The 20,391-nt window shown below is 53.5% G+C and overlaps 1 long non-coding RNA gene across 1 annotated transcript in view; it reads right to left on the bottom strand.

Annotated features, from left to right (window-relative positions):
• LOC108387632 (uncharacterized) overlaps nt 1-20,391 on the bottom strand; it is a 142,142-nt gene that overhangs the window by 29,110 nt on the left and 92,641 nt on the right. The window contains exon 4 of the long non-coding RNA XR_005054370.2: nt 19,557-19,673. This is a non-coding gene — a long non-coding RNA (uncharacterized lncRNA). The remainder of the gene's footprint in view (nt 1-19,556; nt 19,674-20,391) is intronic.

Genomic DNA, 20,391 nt, shown 5'->3' with positions numbered 1-20,391 from the left:
GGTCATACATTCATTCTTCCACACCCCATTCCTGAATGGGGACTATGTCTTCCTGCTCTCTGCTGTTCTCTTGGCTGGCACAATTCTTGGCGTATAGTATTTATTAAAAATCTACTGACTGACCAACTGAGTCAGACACCCTGAATTTCAGTTGCAACCGTGCTGCTGACCAGCTACGTGGCCTTGGGACCCCAGTGCCACCTCTGCCGGGTGGCGGGTGGGGAGGAGATGGGTGAAGTCACCCCGAAGGTGCTTCCTGCTCAGCTCCTGCCCCAGCCAGGAGGAGGTGGAGAAGCCAGCAAGCAGAGGGAAAGCGCATCTCCTCTGAGGCCAGGCTCTCTCCATCCCCAGACCCAATGTCAGCAACCGTACGCAAGAGGTTTAAAAAAATACATCCACTGTATGAGAAGCAGCTCCTGCCAGCACACCCAGACTTACTGGGTGGAGCCTGAAATGCCAGCAGCTGTGGCAGAGCTCCTGAAGCCCCGGTGGGCCGTGGAGGGGGCTGAGTGGGTGTCTGTCGGGAAAGTGGCCCCAGACTATCTAGCCCGGTGCTGGCCGGTGAACAGAGGTAACCCGCATCCCTCATGCCACAGAGCTCAGCAGCCCACCGAGCGAGCTCCCTGGGATTTCAGATAGGTACAGGGCTTGTCATCATAAAAAGGGAACTGTTTAATCTGTGTTTTAAATTTTAAATGACTCCACCTGAGACTAAGTTCTCTGGCCCCTCTCATCTCCCAACCCAGCCCTCAAAGCTTCACTCAAATGCTATTTCTGTGCTGACACCCTCCTGGAGGCTGAGTCAGTCCATCGCGAGGAGTCCTACCCTTTTATTCCAGTCCTGGGCTCCCCCTCTCTACCCCTGCAACTTTCCTTGGTGCAAAGGCAGCCACAGGGGCCAGGCCGGGACACCCTGCTCACTGGGAAGGATCCTGGGCACTCAGCATGCCTGCCCCTACCCTCCCATAAAGCTCTGATGCCCTCAGGGCCCCCACACTTCGGAGGCCCGGTTTGCCTGTGCACCATACTGTTTCATCTCCTCTCTGCAGCCTGGCTCCTGGGCTTCCTTGCCATGCTGATGTCTGGGGCAGACACTGGCCGTAGGGAGTGTGCCAGGCCTAGAGGACTGAGTAGCAGTGCCAAGAGGTGCTTTCCCTCTAGTCCTCGACGCGTCCAACGTGGGCCAGACCTCACCCCTTGGCTGCTGGGGCCCATTTGGGTGGTTCCACCGGCCAGCATGGTTGCAGAAGGCTCAGGGTGGTAGACACGACTCTCCAAAGATCCTCGCTTTATCCACAGTCAGGCCCCACCGCACCCCAAACAGCAGCCAGGGACTAGGGGTTGGGGGCCTGATTCTAACCCTCTGCTGCCACGAGAGCAGATAGGTCACAGCCTCTGCTCCCTCCTCCACAGAACGAGGGCGGATGTACACTAGTCTCTTGTTCTGATATTCTAGAGGCGTGGCAGGTGCTAACAACCCCATCTCACAGAAGAGGACACTGGGGCTCAAATCAAGACTCGATGTGCCTGAGAGTCCAGAACAGCTGGCTGCAAAGCTGAGCCTGGAATGTCTCTCCAGAACCCTGCTCTCCGCTTGTCTCCATGGGCCCATATGAGCCTAGTGGCTCCCACAGGGACGGCACAGATAAAGAACATTTCCGTCATCCCAGGAGCGATGCTTCACAGACAGTGCTGGTCCGGAAGGCATCCGGGTCTGCATTTCTCCCCTCGGGTAGGCCGATCAGCTCAAGGGCAGTGTCTCGGCATCTTCCTCAGTGTTCCTCTGGTGGCTGGCACTGTGATCGAAACCTTTACCAGATGGATGTGTACTGGCAGAAAGCCTCATCACCTACCTACCCAGCTGGGACCTGGGGCTGAAGTTCAGGCTAAGGGACACTATGGGGGGCGGGGGAGATCCCACCCCTCAGAGGGCATCCGGGAGCCCAGCTGCTGGGACGGAAGGTCTCAGGAAGCCATCTCTACAGAAACAGGTGAGGTGATGCTGGCGCCAGCGGGAAGTGGGCAGAAAGAAGCACCCTCCGTCCAGCAGGGAGGCCAGCAGAGGGCGCCTCCTTCCCCACCGCTGCACGGTTCCAGGTGGGCGGCTGCCTCGTTAGCACCAGGAGCAACCCTGCTAATTCCCCAACCCAAACTTGGGATTTGCATTTTTATGAAATGCTCACACAGGAGGCAAATCTTTCCCTTAAAAAAAAAAAAATCAAGATGGATAGGGGGAGAAAAAAACTACATCCCAATACATACTAATTCAATCTAATCTTGGTCATTTCAGTTTCCATAAGGAAGTGCTTTCATAAAGCTACAAAGCTAACATCCATAACTCTCCAGTTTCCCCAGACAGGATACCTCTGCATTACGTTTCCCATTTATCTTCAGAGATGGCAAATCATCCATTTATAATGGGATCTAATAAAGCGAGCTCCCGTTGCCGTCCCAGCTGCCGGAACACGCCTCCGATCCAGAGACGCTGCTCTGGGACCCGTGGCCATTTCACCCTCTGGGGCCATTTCACCCTCTGGAGGGCCCCCGACTAGCTTTGTCTGGGTGCACAGTGCTGGGGTCACCACCATGCAATGCCACTATGATGGCATGTGCAGCGGGGAGGGGCATGGCTGTCGGAGGAGCGAGTGCCCTCCTCCCACCAGCCTGTCCACACACGCTCCGTCCCTGAGAAGCCAAGATGAAGACCAGCGGGGAAGGAGCTGGGCCTGGCCAGAGACTCACTCTTTAAGGTAGGCAGAGCTTGCTGTGGAGATGAATTTGGGAAGGAACAGGGCCCTGCAGAGCAGCTCAGCTCAGCAGAGGCTCAGCTGGGCGGGCAGGGACCACGTCCCACTGTCACAGGGCAGCTTCTGAGATGGAGCCCCACCACCAGGGGGTTCACCAAGGAATGCCTGGATGCCCGCACCCGTGCAAAGGAGGGCAGGAAGTCAGCATGGGTAGAGGGAGGAGTACAGCTTTTATGCAGACCAACAATAGCCTTGGCCAACCGGCACGGAGCTCAGGGGCCCCGAATGGGCCTTTTGGGCTGTCCCAGCTCAGCTGAGGTGGCCAGGCCTTGTTATTCCCACACCCATCTGTCACTGGGCATAGGCCTCTCCAGAAGGGAATAACCCTGGGCAGGAAGCTTTCCGGAGCAGAAGCCGTCCCTGTAGGAGCTGAGTCAGTGGGCTGATCACTTCCCCAGCTGCTGGGTCAAGTCTGTCATTGACGGAGGAGCCGGGCAGCACATTACATTGTCTACCACACTGTAGGAGATGCAGAATTTTTCCTCTAACCTTCTGGGTTCTTTTGGCTAGTTTATTAATTAAATTGGCCTAAGACAGATTAGCAGAGGAAAAACAAATTTAATTTTATAAGTACAGGAGTCCCACATAGATCTGGGAGGCTCAAAGCCAGGAGGTCCATACACCACCCCGAGCTAAGGACAGGGGGCAGGGGTTGGGGTTCCACAAGGGAGGAAGGCAATTCGCAGGAAGACAGGAAGACCAACGTGGGTAAACAGATGTTTGCCACTTGCAGAGACAGGACTCCGGGAGGAATCTGAGCCGGCAGGCCCCGCAACCGCCCCCCAGCTCACCGCACTGCACCCAGACCCGCGTTCTCCCTGGCACGGGCTCTCTCCCTGGGCCAGGCCCTCTATGTCAGTCCTCAGAGGCAGGTAAGGGGAGGGTAAGAACCTCTTCCTGAGTCTTTTGGGCCTTGATTGTCTTCAGCTCAAGATTATCCACATGTCAAGATGGCACATGTTGGGGAGGCTCATTTTGAACCCCTTCAATATCTACTGAACATTGATACCTCCCCCAGAGAATACGGTTTAATCACACTATATCTGGGCCTGCTGGGCCCAGGCCTTGGGGGGGTAGGCAATGAGCCCCACTCACTGCCTGCTCGGTCCTAGGCCCTGGCCTTTCTCTGGCCAGGGGACCTCGCAAAGGCTGCTCCCAGGGGACACTGATTCCTTGGCAGCAAATAAGTTCTGGGGGCTGGAGAAACTGCTCAGGCAAAGAAATGCAGGCGCTAGCCCTTCAAGTTGGGAGCGTGCACTGAGGATGGAAGGGCAGGGCAGCTGGGCAGGCATCCCTTGGGTCTGCTGCTCCCCCATCTGCATCACCAGTGCACGTCCCTGCAGCCCCTGCTCAAACTTCTCCAGTGACGGGGTGCTCACTACCTAACATGACAGCACATCACGTCACTGGGCAGTTCCAGCCATCAGAGTCATTTCTTAGGTTAAGCGGAAATCTGTTCACCGTCCAGCCTTGACCTAATGCATTCCATTAGAGCAGGGGCAGCCATGTTTGTCTGTACGCTTCCCTGCTCTCTGCTCAGCATCTAGAAAGGATGCCTGGCACATGTCAGGCTCAGTGAAGAGTCCTCAAATGAATGATGCTTGTATGCATGCACGGCCCCTGCGCCCCCCAGGCATTTACAACTTTTTCCTGCTCCCCTTTGCTCCCCACTTACTCCCTATGTGATAGGATCCTCATCTCCCTGAGTGTGAACGTGCACTCTCTAGTGCCTGAATGAGGCTGAGCTAAGTGCTGGGCCGCATTCATTCAACAAGCCCTTACTGAACAGCTGCAACGCATCAGGCAGTCTTCCTGGGCATCCTGGGCTCTGCCCTTCAGAAGCATAAAGTGGTAAGAGGGAGGTGGCAGACCAAAACTCCCAGCAATTATCCTGATGGCAGACAAAGGCCTGAGGCTAGGCAGGCCCGCTGGGCACAATAGTTCTTGCTCTGGGGTCACCATTCCCGACTCCCAATTCAGACCCTGAGGCCGGGCAGCCCAAGAAACGAAACCTTCGGGAAAGTCAGCCAGTCTGACATCTGGGTTCTCACGGCCCCTCTGCCAAGGAGCCAGGCCCCCGCCCCCACCCTGCCACTGTGTTTGCTTTGAATCATCTCTGCGTGCGGAGCGGGGGTGGATTAGCGCCCCTTCCTGAAATGAGGCTCCGATGCCAGGAAGCAGGAGCCCGAATCAGCACGCGAGTCAAGCCTTCTGCACGGAGCTGCGGGCTTAGCGGTGCCGATTACAGCAGCAGGTGATGGGCCGTGTTGGTCCGCTGCTGCGGAGACTGAAAATCCTGTTAGAGGGCAAAGGCGTTTTAGCTGCAGCTCCAAATTTCAAAGAATGATTGAGCTGGCACGTGGCAGGCAGGAGGCAACTGGGGACCAAAGTTATTTGACTTAACCTGAGGACCAGACCTGAAGGGGCTGCTGGGGTGGAGGACCCCAGAGGGACCCAGGTGTGCCGCACCCCCCCCACCAGCCCCCAGAAGCCCCTAGGTAAGCCTCTGTCCCCAGTGCACACACGCTGTCCCTCCCAGCATCCTCCCACTCCGGCTTGCCCATCCGTAAGCAGAAGGGGCTTCCATCTGCCTTGCATCTTGTCCCCCTCACCAATCTGTAGGCTCCTGGAGATCCGACCACGGGGTTTCCTCAATCCCACATGGCTTAGCTCCGCTTCCAGCTCATGTAAATGCTCAGTAAAGTTTGCCAAATGACGGAGTGGTTACCGCCTCAAAGCCACATCTCCCTTGTCTTGCTCTGCCCGATCTCTAGACTTCACACACACACTTGCACGCATGCTGAGCACTCCTGGAAACCCATATCTTTTAGGCAGCCACTCTGGTTCTTTGGAAGAGAAGAAGCACCTGGATAAGAGACCTGATCTGACTGCAAAGGAGACACTCAGGAAAGGAAATATTTTTAAAACCAACACAGGAAAAGAATAGGCCCTGAGTGTTTGCTTTGCCCTATTAGTTGAGATAGTGATAAGAGCACAAGATTTGGAGCCTCTTCTAGAGTTTTTGGGTCCAACATCAACCCCCACCCCCAATATTGGCCCTAATTTGCTTTCCATGGGAAGCAGCTTGATGTAGTAGAAAGAGTATTTATTTGGGCTTGAAGCCATTAGGGGTCTGCGTTCAAATCCTAGATTTTCAAGTCACCAGCTTTCTGAACCTCTGGTAAACCGGCCACCTTGTAAGCTATTTATGGGGGCAATGTAGCTAAAGAAACTTCTCAGTGGTCAGCACACAATGAACCTGAATCAGCACCCACACAATGAACCTAAGCATTACCCCCCATGACTAAGGAAACCCAGTTTCCTGAGGGAGTGAGGTCCCCAGACCTGATGTGATCTTCACAACAACCATACAGGAGGTGAGGGGTTATCATTCCCCTTTTACAGAGAGGAAACGGGCTCAGAGACGTGACTCACGGAGGAAATACCAGAGCTGGGACTGGAAGCCAGTACTGAGCCTGGAGCAGGGTGCCTGCTGGACAGGAACGAAGGACTGGAGATCCTCCCCAGGGTAAAGATGCTTTGCCCAGTTGACGAAAAGATGGAGGCAAACCCTCCGTCCTCCTTCCCTCTCTCCCTCCTTCCTTCCCTCTTTCCACCACGCAGTGATCCAACACCCGCCATGTGCTCTGCCCTCCAGTAGTGAATGTGTGGGCTCTGAAAGATGGAGACGATCTGGTCCCTGCTGAAGGCGGCGCACAGTCCAGCTGAGGACGTCACAGGAAGTGATTTCAGAGCACCGGCCACATTCCCGCGGGTGCCCGTGGTGCTCCGAGGAGTCGGCGCCGCAACCCAAGGAGAAATCTCCAGGGTCAGGAAACTGCAGTGATGAATGGAAGCTCCTAGAAGCCAGATTTCCCAGGCAGGAGCCGCACAAAGATGAACTGACTGCCTTGGAAGGAGAGTGGGGGCTCTGTCTGCACCGGTGTTGGAGGGGTACCTGGGTGATTAACTTAAGGCCCCTCCAGCCCCAAGATCCTCCACATTAATGACAGTCCCTGTTAGAGGGTCCACTATCAGAGAAGCAGGTGGATCTAGAAAGGTCAGCTCACATTCTCCAGAGAAGCGGGGGCTTCTCTGAGGAGGGTGCAAACTCACTGCCCCCAGCTCAGCTTACCACGGCTTCGGGCTTCTCATGTTACGTGAGCCGTCCTGGCTCCAGCCAAGCTTAGCAGCCAGAGGGCTACCTCGCCCTCCAATGGGAAATGAAGGAGAAGCGTGCAAAGACCCCCTGAGAACCGCTCTGTCTGCTTTCTTCTTCCGAGTCACTGAAGAACATGGGCTGGTGACATCCCAGATGCCCAGAGGCTGGGCTCCCCCTCTGCTGGGTGCCCTGCAAAGACTCAGTCCACCCCTCCTCTCCCAGCACAGCTATGTCCAACCTGCAGTGACTCCCTGCAGCTGACCTGCCTGGTCGCCTGGACAGGACTAGATGGCTGTTGCTGGAATGCCCCTCAATCCTGAGGCGATACAGTTTCCAGAGTGTGCACAGCATGGAGCAGAAAGAGGGGCTCTGACGTACACCGACAAGGGATTCCAACCCAGACTCCTGCAGGTGGCGGCTCTGCCTCTGAGCTGGGGACGTGAATTCCTCCAGCCCCAGCTCCCCTGTGGTTGTGACAGAGATGAGATCTGCCCACGTGAGTTCTCATGGAGCTTCAAGGACATGATGGCCGCAGGGCGTCTGGCACCTAAGGAGGTGGCCCCTTTCCCTTGCCCTCTGAGGCCCCTGGAAGGGGTGGGAAATGGACAGCAACGCACACTGTTACTCCCTTTCTGCCACAATCAGTCCCAGAAATGGACCCCACTGGCCCCCAGCCACCACCTCCCATGATGGGCCCTGAAGGAGAGAAGGACACAGACACAGCGAGAGGGGACGGAGATGGGATTCCCCACCCTGAGCCGGTCTTTTCTCTAAGACAGAGCCAAGCACTAGTGTCATCCTCTCCGGCCAGAGGAGCCTGACGTCTCTGACCAGGTACGATGGCTGAATGTTCTGGGGAGAGGAGGGCAGGCCTCAGGCAGCACACGTCCCCTCTGGCCAGGTGAGGGGCAGGAGCCACCTCTTCCCTATGGAGAGAGGAGACCTCATGGCCATGGGAGGCGTCTCCTGCTGGGTCCCCAGGTCTCTTCTCGGGACAGTCAACTGGATTAGCACTCCGAACCCTGAGGGACTGCCCCCTTCCCTGTAAGATCAGGTACAGAGGACCAGTCTAACGGGGAAGGCAGAAAGGAGGTGTGAGGGTTAATTTTGTGTCATCTTACTGGGCCACTGGGTGCCTAGACATTTGGTCACACACGATTCTGGGTGTGTCTGTGAGGGTGTTTCGGATGAGACTGACATCTGAAGGAGTAGCCTGAGTAAAGCAATTTGCCCTCCTCCAGGCGGGTGGGCCTCGTCCAATCAGGTGAAGGCCTGCCCCTCCCATGAGTAAGAATTTCTCCTGGTTGACTGCATTTGGAATGGGGGCTTTTTCCTGCTTTCAGACTCGGACCAAAACATGAGCGTTTCCTAGGGTTTGGGCCTGTTGGCCTCAGACAAGCTACACGGGTAGCTCTCCAGCTCGCCTGTTTACTGCAGATTTAGGACTTGTTAGCCTCCATAATCACATGCGCTGATCCCGTTTAATAAATCTCTTTCCATATATATATATACATATTTGAAAAGATACATATATAGGCACACATATGGAAATATATGAACACACACATACAAATGGAAATATATAAATACACAAGGAGAGAGAGAGATACACGTGCATACACATCGTACGGGTTCTGTTTCTCAGAGAACGCCGACTAACATAGGAAGGACCTACTCAGCCCTGGAGAAGATGTCCTAATCCCCTAAGTTGCCAGGCCACCAGAGAGAGGAGAGTGTGCAGCCCCTGGGGGCATGAAGGTACAGCCTCAGCCGCCACCCACATGTGAGCGGGGAGATGAGTTCTGTGCTTCCCAAGTACCCTTCTGTCTCTCAGAGCCCATGATTTTAAAGCAGAGGGTGTCACGCGGCCATCCTTCTCCCCGGATGTTGGCTGGGGTGGCTGCCAGCAGGTATAGGAGCCATGTGAAACCTGCCTCCTCCCTAAACTCCCTTCCTGCCCCCCCACCCCACCCACTGCACAGGAAAGAGCCTACTGTGAGTAAAGCCAGCTCCTCCGAATCCCAGCCCTGTGCGCCTGTGCTCCATAATGCTGAGACACGTGTGCAGGCGGCAAGGAGGGCGGTGCAGCCCTGGGAGACCAGGGGTTTGCAGGTGCAGAAGCCAAAAGCGAGTCTGTGGTCAGCTGAAGGGAACAGAGAGGAGCCCCAGCACCCTGACCCCACACACAGCATGGCTTGAGGGCCTCCTGGCGACAGTAGAGGCAACTTCTCTATCCCCAGGAGGAAATAATGGGAGAACGATAAACACATAAGGGCTACTTAATCTGGAGAGAAAAGGTCTGATCTTTGTGTGCTTTAAATAAAGATGTAAAAGAAGACAGCATTTTTCTCAATGAAATGTTTTTGAAATAATACTATTATGAGGAAAACATGTGGGTAAAAGGCTTTGTCCACGGCTGTGACAGCGAGTTTGGGAGGACAGAGGATCTGACTAAGGCCCGCTGGTCCCTTCCAGCTCTGCCCCATGTCTCCCAATCCTCTCCCTCTCCCCACACACCTCAGCCCCACATCCCTCTCGCTCTCGGGCCCTGCCCAGGTGTTACCGAGGGGACCTGAAATGGCCACCTGAAGGCCGTGGTTCCTCGTCTCTGGTAACTAAGGTGACAGTGGCCCTGGTGGGTAAACTGATGCTGTGCCTACAGCCGGCAGCTCACGGGGTCGGGGCTGCTGAGCAAAGTGTCGGGTGCCCTGGGCATCCAACCTCAGGAAAGGCGCTGCTGGGATTACAATTCCCATCTCATGCCCTCAGAGAGCCAAGCAGACTGTATCAAGGAAGGAGAATTCATCAGGAGCCATCAGTCCCCTTTCGTAATGGATTCCAGGTTGGCAGAGTGACCAGGAGGAGCCTGAATGTTATGGGTTGACGTGTGTCCCCTGGAATTCCTATGTAGCCATCCTAGCCCACAGTACCTGAGAATACAGCCTTAGCTGGTGACAGTGCCTTTACAGAGGTAACCAAGTTAAATGAGCTCATTAACCCAACATGCCCCGTGCTGTAGATTGAATGGCGACCCCCACTCCCGATTCTTACGTTTAAGCTCTAACCCCCAATGTGACTGTGTTTGGAGATAGGGTCCATGAGATGAAAAAGGTTAAATGAAGTTATAAGGATGGGCCTTAATGTGATAGGCCTAGTAACCTTATATAAAGGGAAAGAGACATCAGAGCTGTGCCCCTCACCCAGGAGACAGTCTGCTACCAGCTAGAGGGCTCTCACCAGACACCAAAACCTGCCAGACCTTCATCTTAAACTTCCCAGCCTCCAGAGCTAAGAAAATTAACTTGTGTAGTTTAAACCATGCAATCTGTGTATTCTATCATCACAGTTCAAGCTAACTAGCACAACTAGAGTCCTTACAGAAGGGAGAAATTTGGACATCCAGACATACACAGAGGGAAGACAATGGGAAGACATACAGGCACAAGTCGACATCTGCAGACGGAGCAGAGAGGCCTGAACAGGTTCTCTCTCCCGACCTCAGAAGGAGCCGCCCCTGCCAACTTCTTGTTTTTGGACATCCAGCCTCCAGAACCGTGAGACAATATATTTCTGTTGTTTAAGCCTCCCAGTGGTATTTTGTCACAAAAGCCCCCAAAGAATCACACAGTGGGCTGGATAAGTGAACCACAGGTCCCGGGCAGGCAGGGTGAGGTGTGCCCTCCATGCAGTCCTCTGCCCTGAGACCTCCCCACAACCTGGAGGGGGAATCAATTCTCAGACCCCAAGATCTTTCCTTCCCATTGACTATGTTCTGGTCCCCTGGAGTCCCAACTTTCCATCTCATTTAGGGGGTGGGGTCCACACAAGGCCCAATTTTGCTTTACAAGAAGAAATAATTTGTAATCAGGCAACAGTGACTCTCTGAGAGAGAAACCTGCAGAGACTGAGGCTGCCCGGTGCCAGAGAGAAGGCTGTCGCCAGGGCCCAGAGCCCGCGTTAATTCCGTGGCTCATTGGGGAGGGCATGTCCGCCCCACCGGAGGCCAGGAGGAAGACAAGGGCACTTATCAGCAGAAGCAGATGCCCCCCCAGAGGCCTGGCTGGTGCCCTTCTCCGGCTGGCATCTACCCCAGCACGATATTAAGCTGGATTGGAAGGAACTGGAGGAAAAGGTGAGCAGAGGGAAAAGGAAAGGGTGGACTTCAGAGAGGAATGGTGGCAGCCTGGCACCCACAGGCAAGTTGTCTCCCTCCCTCATTCACCACCTGCTCTCCCAGCACACAGGGATGAGGCCCTGCCATGCAGTGGCGGAGAGATGAGAGGGTGCAGAGACACCCAGGCAGGAAGAAATCTGGTGGGCATCCAGAAAAGGCTGGCATGAGAACAAGGGACAGAGACGGGAGTGAGACACACACACACACACACACACACACAGTTGCCTCCAAAGGCTGCCGACATGCTTCAGAAAGCACATCAGCCCAACTTCTCAGTCGTCTCCAGACTGTACCAGCAGCACCTTTGGGATTTGACCATTGCTAGAAATTAGCAGCAGTGTGGCAGTCTGCAACCTGAGCCATGTGCCCCTGTCAGCTGCAAGGGTCCTCCAGTCAGCCCCGAATGTGGTGGGTGGGATGGCTGGTGAGAGGAAGGCAGGGGAACGAAGCAGCCACAGCATGTAAGGGTTTCCAGAGCACAGAGTGAAATTCTGAAGGCGGCAGGCCGATTTTGGATCCTGGCAGACAAGCAAATATACAGACGAGTAGATGTCAGGGCAGCTTAACAAACAAATTCAAACCAAAACAGAACTGCCTTGAAGACAGTTACTTCACACAACAGCCCTCTCTGAAGAGAGCTTTGAATTTCAGCCATGGATCCAGAAGACAGGCCAGCATCTCAGCCAGCGGAGGCTGCGTTCTCATGAGTTGAGCAGGTCAAGTTCAGCCCAATAAACGCACTGAAGAATTTCAGGCTCAGGGTGGAATCACCAAGTGCCTGCAAAAGGCAGATGAACTTTGGAGCAGACAGGCCTCCTTTGGATCCCGGCTTCACCTCTTACTAGCTGGGGGGCATGGACTAGGTCCATGAATTCTGAGCTTGCTTTACCTTTAAAATAGGTAAGAGCGTCCACCTCATGGCTCTGCCAAGTGGGTTAAATGAGGCTCTATATCTTAAGAGTCAGGCACATTGTGAGTCCTCCACAGACATTCGCCCCATCGCCCCCTACCACTCCTTCCCACCTAATACAGCAACCCCCTAGGCAAGAGTCATGGGAAATGGCTGCCCAGGCTGTTTGAAAATATCCAACGATGGACAACTCTCTCCTGTGCCAAGAGGGCCATTCTGCTTAGACAGCTCTCATGGTCAGCATGCTATTTGCTTATTATAAAGTAAATCAAAATCAGTCTGTCTGCAATGCCTCATTGGTCTTTATTCTACTGCGCTGCACCTCATCACAAATAAGACCTATGCCCGGGAATATGTGCTCCTTCACCTTTAATAAGAGTTGCTGCCATCATCGGTACCTCACCCACCATCCATCACTTAATCCATTTACTCACTCATTCACTTAACAGGTGACGAAAGAGCTCCCCAAGGACACTAAGACAATAGGTTGGAATTCACTCTGAACCACAAATTCCCGGCTAGCTCAGACCTCAGAGAAGCTTCCTAAACTATTTTTCTTTTCCTCCAGAGGAAGTGCAAAAGGAAAGGAAGGAACTAGCTCTGGGAACGCCCAGGACGGAGGCCATGCCCTCAGAGCTTCAGAGGAAGCCAGCGATCCTATTGGAGTTCCCAGTAGGGCCTAAATCCCCCTCCGTGGCAGGAAACTGCTCTTCACTCTGAGGCGAGCCAGCTCGTTCTTATTTGCAAAGCTGTCCCTGAAGCCCCCGTAGGAAGTGTAGCACCACCACCAAGAATCATTACAGCCTCACCTGACTATTTCGGTCTCCAAAGAAACTGAGTTTGCGATGAGCAAGCCCCCTCCTCTGCCCCCTCCTCTGCCCCCTCCTCTGCCTGATAATATTCTGGCTTCCGATAATTACATTAGGTATAGAAAGTGACTTTATGGAGCTAATAATTAGACATGCTTACAAAACAGATGGGTCTGGGGATCTGGAGGGGGAGCATTTATGGACTCGGAAATGAGACATTTTGTTGTAGGAAATGGATAGTTATTTCTAGGTTTTATTGCTGTGTTTCACAGAACTCTTCTTAAATCTTGAGGCTAATGCTTTGCCTGGATGCTTTCCGTGCATTCTGTAAGACCTGGCTCATCGGTCCTGGGTGTGCTGGGAAATGGCCCTGCTTACCTAGAGGAGGAGGGACCGTCGGAATCAACAGGGGCCTGGTGGAAGCCGTGGAAGGGAACTAAGCTGGGAATGGAGGTTTCTCTCTGCCCCTCGGTCAAGCTCTTCTCAGGGTCTGCTCCCCAGACCAGCAGTCTCAGCACGAAGCATAAACCTACCAGAAATGCAAATTCTCAAGCCCTACACAGACACTCTGGGAGAGGTTCCCAGGAAGCCCCCTTCATTCCAGGTGACTGGGGCAGGTGCAGAACCGCTGATGTGGTTCAGTCCTTTCACAGTAAAGCTGAGTAACTAGGGCCCAGAGGCATGAGTGATTTGCCCCACTCACCCAGCCAATTAACAGCCGGTCAGGGCTGGGACTTCCAATCCTCCACAGTAGCTCCTCCTCAAAATACCACCTTGTCCCCTAAGAACAAGGCACATGATCTAGCTGACTGCTTCTCAAACTTTGGTATGCATAGGAATTAGATGGGGCTCTTGTTAAAATGCAGAATTGGGGACAGTAGTTTCGGGGTGCCGCCCGAGAGTCTGTATTTCTCCCAAAGCCCGAGGTGAGAGGGCACTGCTGGCCCAGAGGCCACGATGTGAACAGCAGGATGCTGGCCTCCACTGGCTGTGGGACCGTGAGCAGGCTACTTCCCGCTTCCCCATTCCTCTGTCGGCACAGCAGGATCGAGAAGGGGCTAGAGTCCTTCATGTCCCTTCGGCGAGACAAGTCCATGAAGGGGTGACTTTGCACCCCACTGCTCACCACCCTCATTCTCTTTGGAGCCTTGGGCAGTGGGCAGAGTTGCCATCTCTGCCCTCTCATCTCCCCAGGCTGTCACACTATCTTGAGGGGAGCTGGTTCTCTCCCACTTCCTCCAAAAGTCTACACGATATACAGATACTGGGATCCATGAAAAATGAAATATGCCAGCCTTCCCAAGGATGCAGAGAAAGGGGAACCCTCCTTTTTACACTGCTAGTGGGAATGCTGGTGGGAATGTAAATCATTTCAACCATTGTGGAAAGCAATATGGAGGTTCCTCAAAAAACTAAAAATAGAAATACCATTTGACCCAGGAATTCCACTCCTAGGAATTTACCCAAAGGAAACAAGATCCCAGATTCAAAAAGACATATGCACCCCTATGTTTATTGCAGCACTATTTACAATAGCCAAGAAATGGAAGCAACCTAAGTGTCCATCAGTAGATGAATGGATGAAGATGTGGTACATATACACAATGGAATATCATTCAGCCATAAGAAGAAAACAAATCCTACCATTTGCAACAACATGGATAGAGCCAGAGGGTATTATGCTCAGTGAAATAAACCAGGTGGAGAAAGACAAGTACCAAATGATTTCCTTCATTTGTGGAGTATAATGACAAAGCAAAAAACTGAAGGAGAAAAACAGCAGCAGACTCACAGACTCCAAGAAGGGACTAGCAGTTACCAAAGGGGAGGGGTGGGGGAGGGCGGCTGGGGAGGGAGGGAGAAGGGGATTGAGGGGTATTATGATTGGTGCACATGGTGTGGGGGTGTCACAGGGAAGACAGTGTAGCACAGAGAAGACAAGAAGCGACTCTGTGGCATCTTACTACACTGATGGACAGTGACTGCAGTGGGGTGGGGGTGGACTTGATAATATAGGTGAATGTAGTAACCACAATGTTTTTCATGTGAAACCTTTATAAGAGTGTATACCAATGATACCTTAATAAAAAAAATATATATATATATGCCTGCCTCTCTCCCAGGCAACTCCTGGTGAAGCTCCCAGACCCCTTCCTTGGTGGTCTGCCCCTCTTTCTCTTTGCTCACTGGCAATGAGCTCCTCGTGGCATCTGACCGAAATCCCTCTGGCTGCATGGCAGTCATTTATTTATGCACTCAGCACACACTTTTTGAGAGCCTTTTAAGGGCAAGCACTGGAGTAGACATTAGATAAACGGGCTTCATCTGTTCCTGTCTTCTTTCCCTCATCATTTGTGGCTTAAAGTGAACTAGGTCCAAAGATAAAAACCCCGCAAGGACCACTTGTTGGACTTATTGACTGAACCTCTTCTGATTTCACTCAGCTCACCTCGTCCCGTGTAACCAGGCGGCCCCACTCCACCCTCCTGATTAGCAGCCCCTCACCTCCAGCCCCCAGACGCACCCGTTTGTCCTCCGCCAGCTGCATCAGCTCTGCCTCCAGTTCCCCCTGGGATCTCATTCCCGCCCCACCAGGTCCTGCTCGCAGACAAACATGGATAATGAATAAATCTCCTTCAGGGAAGGGAGTGGGCCAGCATGTCCACGGGGAAGGCCCCACAGACACAGGCAGGACGGATGGCTGGTGGGAGCGGTGCTGTCGGCTCTAATTAACGTATTGTTCTCTGGGCTCCAGCAGGATTATGGATGAGTTCCACAAAGCGGCCCACTTAACCTGAGCATCCTGCTTCCAATCTATTACTTTCGCTACTGGCTTCAGCCTACATTTTGGCCTGGGGTGGAGGGGCTGAGTGTGGGCGAAAGGCCACAAGAACTCAATCTGAGGAGCTCCCCAAATGCACGTGGCCTGTTCCCCTCCACCTGACAGGTCAGCCTGTTGAGGCTTTGGCTCATACCCACTGGGGCGAGCAAAGAATATACACAACCCAAAGTGCCTCTAGTCTCTGATTTGAAGTCCCATCCATACAGCCTTGCAGATAAACCCAGAGAGGCTACCAGCCCGCCAGCATGTGGGAGCTGCCTCCTGACCCCTGGCTGGCAGAAAACAGTCAAAAACAAATTTAATGATGGCTCCTAAGCCAAATCTTCCATTTGCATATCCCTGAAAGTCTGTGCTGTTGCTTATTTTTTTCATGCATAAACTATTGTCTGAGGGTTGTTACATCGAAGTGCACAAATTGTACAAGACTTAGCTCTCACCCGATGAAGCTCACAATCTGGTGAAAAAGGTAAGAAACCTAAGGACATTCAAACCTAGAATGAGGCCCAGGATCAGTGCCCTGTTGGTCAAGCTTAACAGTTTAAGGGACGGTGCCGGATAGGAAAGCTCAGAATCAGAAGATCTGGGTCTAAGAACGGATTCCCCCATTACTCGCAGTGATTCTGGGCCTGGTGGAGACCCGCAGGGCTCACAGATACCTGCACTTTCCTTTCCTTCCTGGGCCTGCAGCAGGACTACATTTCCCAGCTTCCCAGTTGTTGGGTGTAGCCATGTGACTACGCTCCAATCTCTGGAGTGTGAACAGAGGAGATGCTACCACCTCCAGCCCTGGCCTGTAAAAAGCATAACACATAGGACGCTCACTTGCTTTCTCCACCCACCTGCCAAATCAAGAGACTGAGCACCTCAAGGGCAGCAGAGCCAGAGACAGAAAGAGCCCGGGTCCCAGAAATACTGAATCATGCAGGGCCTCTGGCCAACTCTCATGGAACGGCATGGCTGAGAACCGTTTATAGAGCTGACCCACTGCGATTTGGGGCTGTTTACTACAGCAGTTAGGCCAGCCAGACTAATCCACCTGTCGGGCTGGTTACCTTACCCAAACCCTGGATTCCTCATCTAAGATAAGCCTGCTAATACATGTCCTGCTTAGATTACAAGGTGGCTGTAACGACAGAAATGTCAAATGGAGGGGGAAGCACTTTTCCAATGAAACCAAGGATTAACCAATGCCAGATGCTGGTGTTTTGGCGCCCAGCTTCCCACCCCTCATGCCCTGTCATGTCAGGGGCCCCTCACACAGCCCATCCTGCACTCTAACCACAGAACGTGAGTGAGGGCTGAGGACTACATCAGGGGGTGACCATCAGAATTACCTAGCTCTAGACTAGACCTTGCAGTCTCTCTGAGAGAAGAGATTTAATTATCTTATCTACATCCCCATGCCCTCATTTCCCACCCAAAACACATCCATACAGAGAATTTTTATCTCTGCTGGGTGGGCCCAGGGCAGGTGCCAGACTGGTCCTACTGAAGCCATTATAACTCCTTCTGGGGTGAGTCAGACACCCTTCACTCATCTGTGCAGCGAAGAAGCCACAGGTGCTGTCACTCCACGCTTGATGTGTTCATTGCAAAAGTGGATAAGGATAGAGATCACCAAGACCCCCACCTCCTCAGGGCAGGAAGGAGAGGTTGAGAGTGGACACGGGTCACTGGGAAAGACACTGATGCAGCTCTAAAAGGTAATCACGCAGAAGAAAGTACACGTACACCCGTCTGCATGTGTGTGTGTGTGGGTGTGGGTGTGTGTGCATTTGTGTGTTTGCTTCAGGGCGGTGTGTGGTAGGTCTGTATGGATGCGTCTGAGGTGCCTGTGTGTCTCTGTGCATGAATATGTGTCCTGGGGTGGGAGGTGGCAGAAGAACAGAGGGAAGGGACAGGGGCCATCATTAGGCACATTAGGAGTGCCTCCAGCCTCACCTCTAGTGGGGAATTGACTGGAACTACAGGGAATGTCAGTATTGTTATGAATATGCTGTGTCTCTCCTTCCTAAACCTTTCCCCCAGACATTTAGAATGGACACATTTTCCCTCTGCTTCCTGAAGAAGTGAAAGTCATCTGTTGATTCATCTGCCCTTTCATGCATTCACTGGATACTGTTCTGAACTCCTGCACCAGGCCCTGGACTGGGCTCTGGGCTCAAGGACCCCTGGGTCCCTCTGCCTGTCCAGCCTCCCCCTTTCCAGCCCTGGTTGAAACGACCCTGACAAAGAGAATTCTCTTGGGGACAAAGGAGGCTGGGATGCCAGGTCGGTGGAGAGTTGCAGGGGGGGTGGGGAGTAGTCTGCAGCCCAGGCTGGACAGGGAGAGGACAGAGCTGGGGACAGCAAGGCCCAGATTGGGGAGAGCTGCAGGGAGCCTCTCAATTCTCAGCCCTGCAGGAGCCAGGGAGAAGCCGGTCCAGCCTGGCGGGGCTGCCGGGTTAGGAACACAGGGGGTTTGCACAGGCGCACAAATGAAAGAAAATCAGAGGAGATGAAACCATACAAATTTCGGGTAATAGACAGAAAGGAAAGAGATGTACATGTGGCCTGGGTCTTGGCTCAGAAAGGTCGATTCCAAGAAGACGCTGCTGCCCAACTTTATATTACTTTTCAGAAAGCCAGTGAGCTGAGAAATAACTCTCACCTTTTTTTTTATATTATTATTCGTTTCTTCTTCACATTGTTTTGTGCATCTCAGTTGTTCATTTCTCCCTGGCCTGATTTCATTTGGAGATTTGGCCTGGAGCCTGGAGGGGAAGGCAATCGGCCCTTCTCCTAAGAATGCATTTATTTCAAAGCCTCAGCGGCCCCTCCTGGCTCTGCCCTCTCTAGTGGGGATGGGGTGGACACTCTCGGCTAGTTCAGAGACGTCTGTGTGTTGCTCCCAGGCAGACACAAGTGTGCATACGTGTGTGTGTCTGAAAGGGTAGGCATGTGAGTCTGCACTCATGTGGGAATACACACGTGTGGCCTGTGAGTGGCAGGAGGGGTGCGGGGAGCACATACGCGGGGACATGCGTGGGCTCCAATGCCCTCTGGGGGGAGGACCCTGTGAAGCTAAGCTTTGCTGTTTCGCTTGAGTCTACAGTGGCAGTGGCTGGCTCCTTCACCTTTCCTCAAGCTTGGCGAGGCGCAGATGTTGTTTGAACCAGGGAAAATGTCAGCCCCCAGGGGGAGCCGGGCTTTAACTTGGAGTGAGCCCCTAGGAAGCGCGGCAGTGTATTCTGGGTATTGTGCCGTGGTTCCATTTGCATTTGCTCTTTCCAGTAACCAAGGACTGGTGGGTGGGTGTGAAAGCAGGGCGACACTTCCTCAGTGCCCGCTGCCCCTCCCAGCATCCCCTGCTCGCAGAGAGGCTGGCACAGGAGCAGCAAGGACAAGTGCCCCACCCAGCACAGCTCTGACATCTCCCCTCTCCCGTGGCAATCTGGAAGGGCTCCCTCCCCCGGCCCGAAGAGCCATGCAGGGCTTCAGACAGGAGATTGCAGATTGCATGGCAGAAGCTGGGTTTTCCAGCATTCCTCACGGCTCCCTGCAGGAAGCCAGGGAACAGCCACTGGTGTTGGAGACTGCATGCTCTGTGGGGTGGGTGGCATTCGTCTGAGCTTTGCTGGTGCCAGAAAAATGAAGGGTACAGTATCCTTCCCCCCTCCATCTCCAGCACCAGCCTTCACCAGCCCCACAGGTAAGGGCTCCGAGCACCTGCCCCTCCCCAGGGAAAGCCCAAAGGGCTGTGCAGAGGGCACTGCACCCAGGGCCCCATCACCCCTGGGGCCCTGGTTCACTAGGACCACCCCACTATTTCACTATTTAGGCAGAGAAGAAACTTTGGCTCAGAGAGGCTACCTCACTTATCCAGGGACACACAGCCAGTAAGCAGAAGAGCTGAGTTCTGTCTCATCACACAGGCAACTGGCATGCAGGCCTCACTCCTGGACCAGGAGAGTTGGGAGGAGACAGTTCCTAAAGAGAGGAAAAAGAAGAAATACTTCAACTGTGGGTTCCACCAGGTCACAAGCGGCCCCAGGCGCAGCCCCAGGGAAGCCCAGTGCCTGGCAGAATGGGTCCCTCAGTGGGACTGCGGATCGTTGGGGTCTAGGCCTCAGGAGAGCCCACGAAGCTGCTTTCCAGTTTAGTATTGGGTTATTGTCATCAATTCATATCTGCTGAGAGCTAAGGAGGAAGCGGGGTGTAAAGAGAAGATTCTGTGTGACTATGTTCAAGTCACTTAAACTCAGCATCTGTGAAACGATGATGCAGTGGATGACCGACTCACAGGGCAGGTGTGAAGTGTGAATATACTCATAGGTGTGGAAACACTTGACGCATTGCCTGGCATGAGACAGCGGTCAGGCTGGGTCCATTTCCCTTCTGCTTTAGTGGGCTGGGAAGCGGAAAAGCTTCATCATGTGCCCACAGGTGGACTCAAGTTATGGTCACCTCTCTGCTCAGCCCCTGGAAAGTCCTGCCTCCTGCACCACCTCTCCCATGGGAAGCTGGAGTGCCGGCTCATTCCAGGTGGTCCCGGTCTAAGTCGAGGCCCTGGTTCCCTGCCCCCACCCTCCCTGTGCCCGTTCTGCAGTCACAGAGTAGGGCAACTTCTGCTTTCCCTTTCTAGAAGGACCAGAAGCAGTTGTCTGGCTACAACAGAAAGGTTCTGGTTCGCCTTGAAGAAGACCTG

This window comes from Manis javanica, chromosome 6 (genome assembly GCF_040802235.1).
Source record: "Manis javanica isolate MJ-LG chromosome 6, MJ_LKY, whole genome shotgun sequence".
Lineage (NCBI taxonomy): Eukaryota > Metazoa > Chordata > Mammalia > Pholidota > Manidae > Manis > Manis javanica.
The sequence above is the reverse complement of the archived record's forward strand: the minus strand, read 5'-3'. Positions and strand labels throughout refer to the sequence as shown.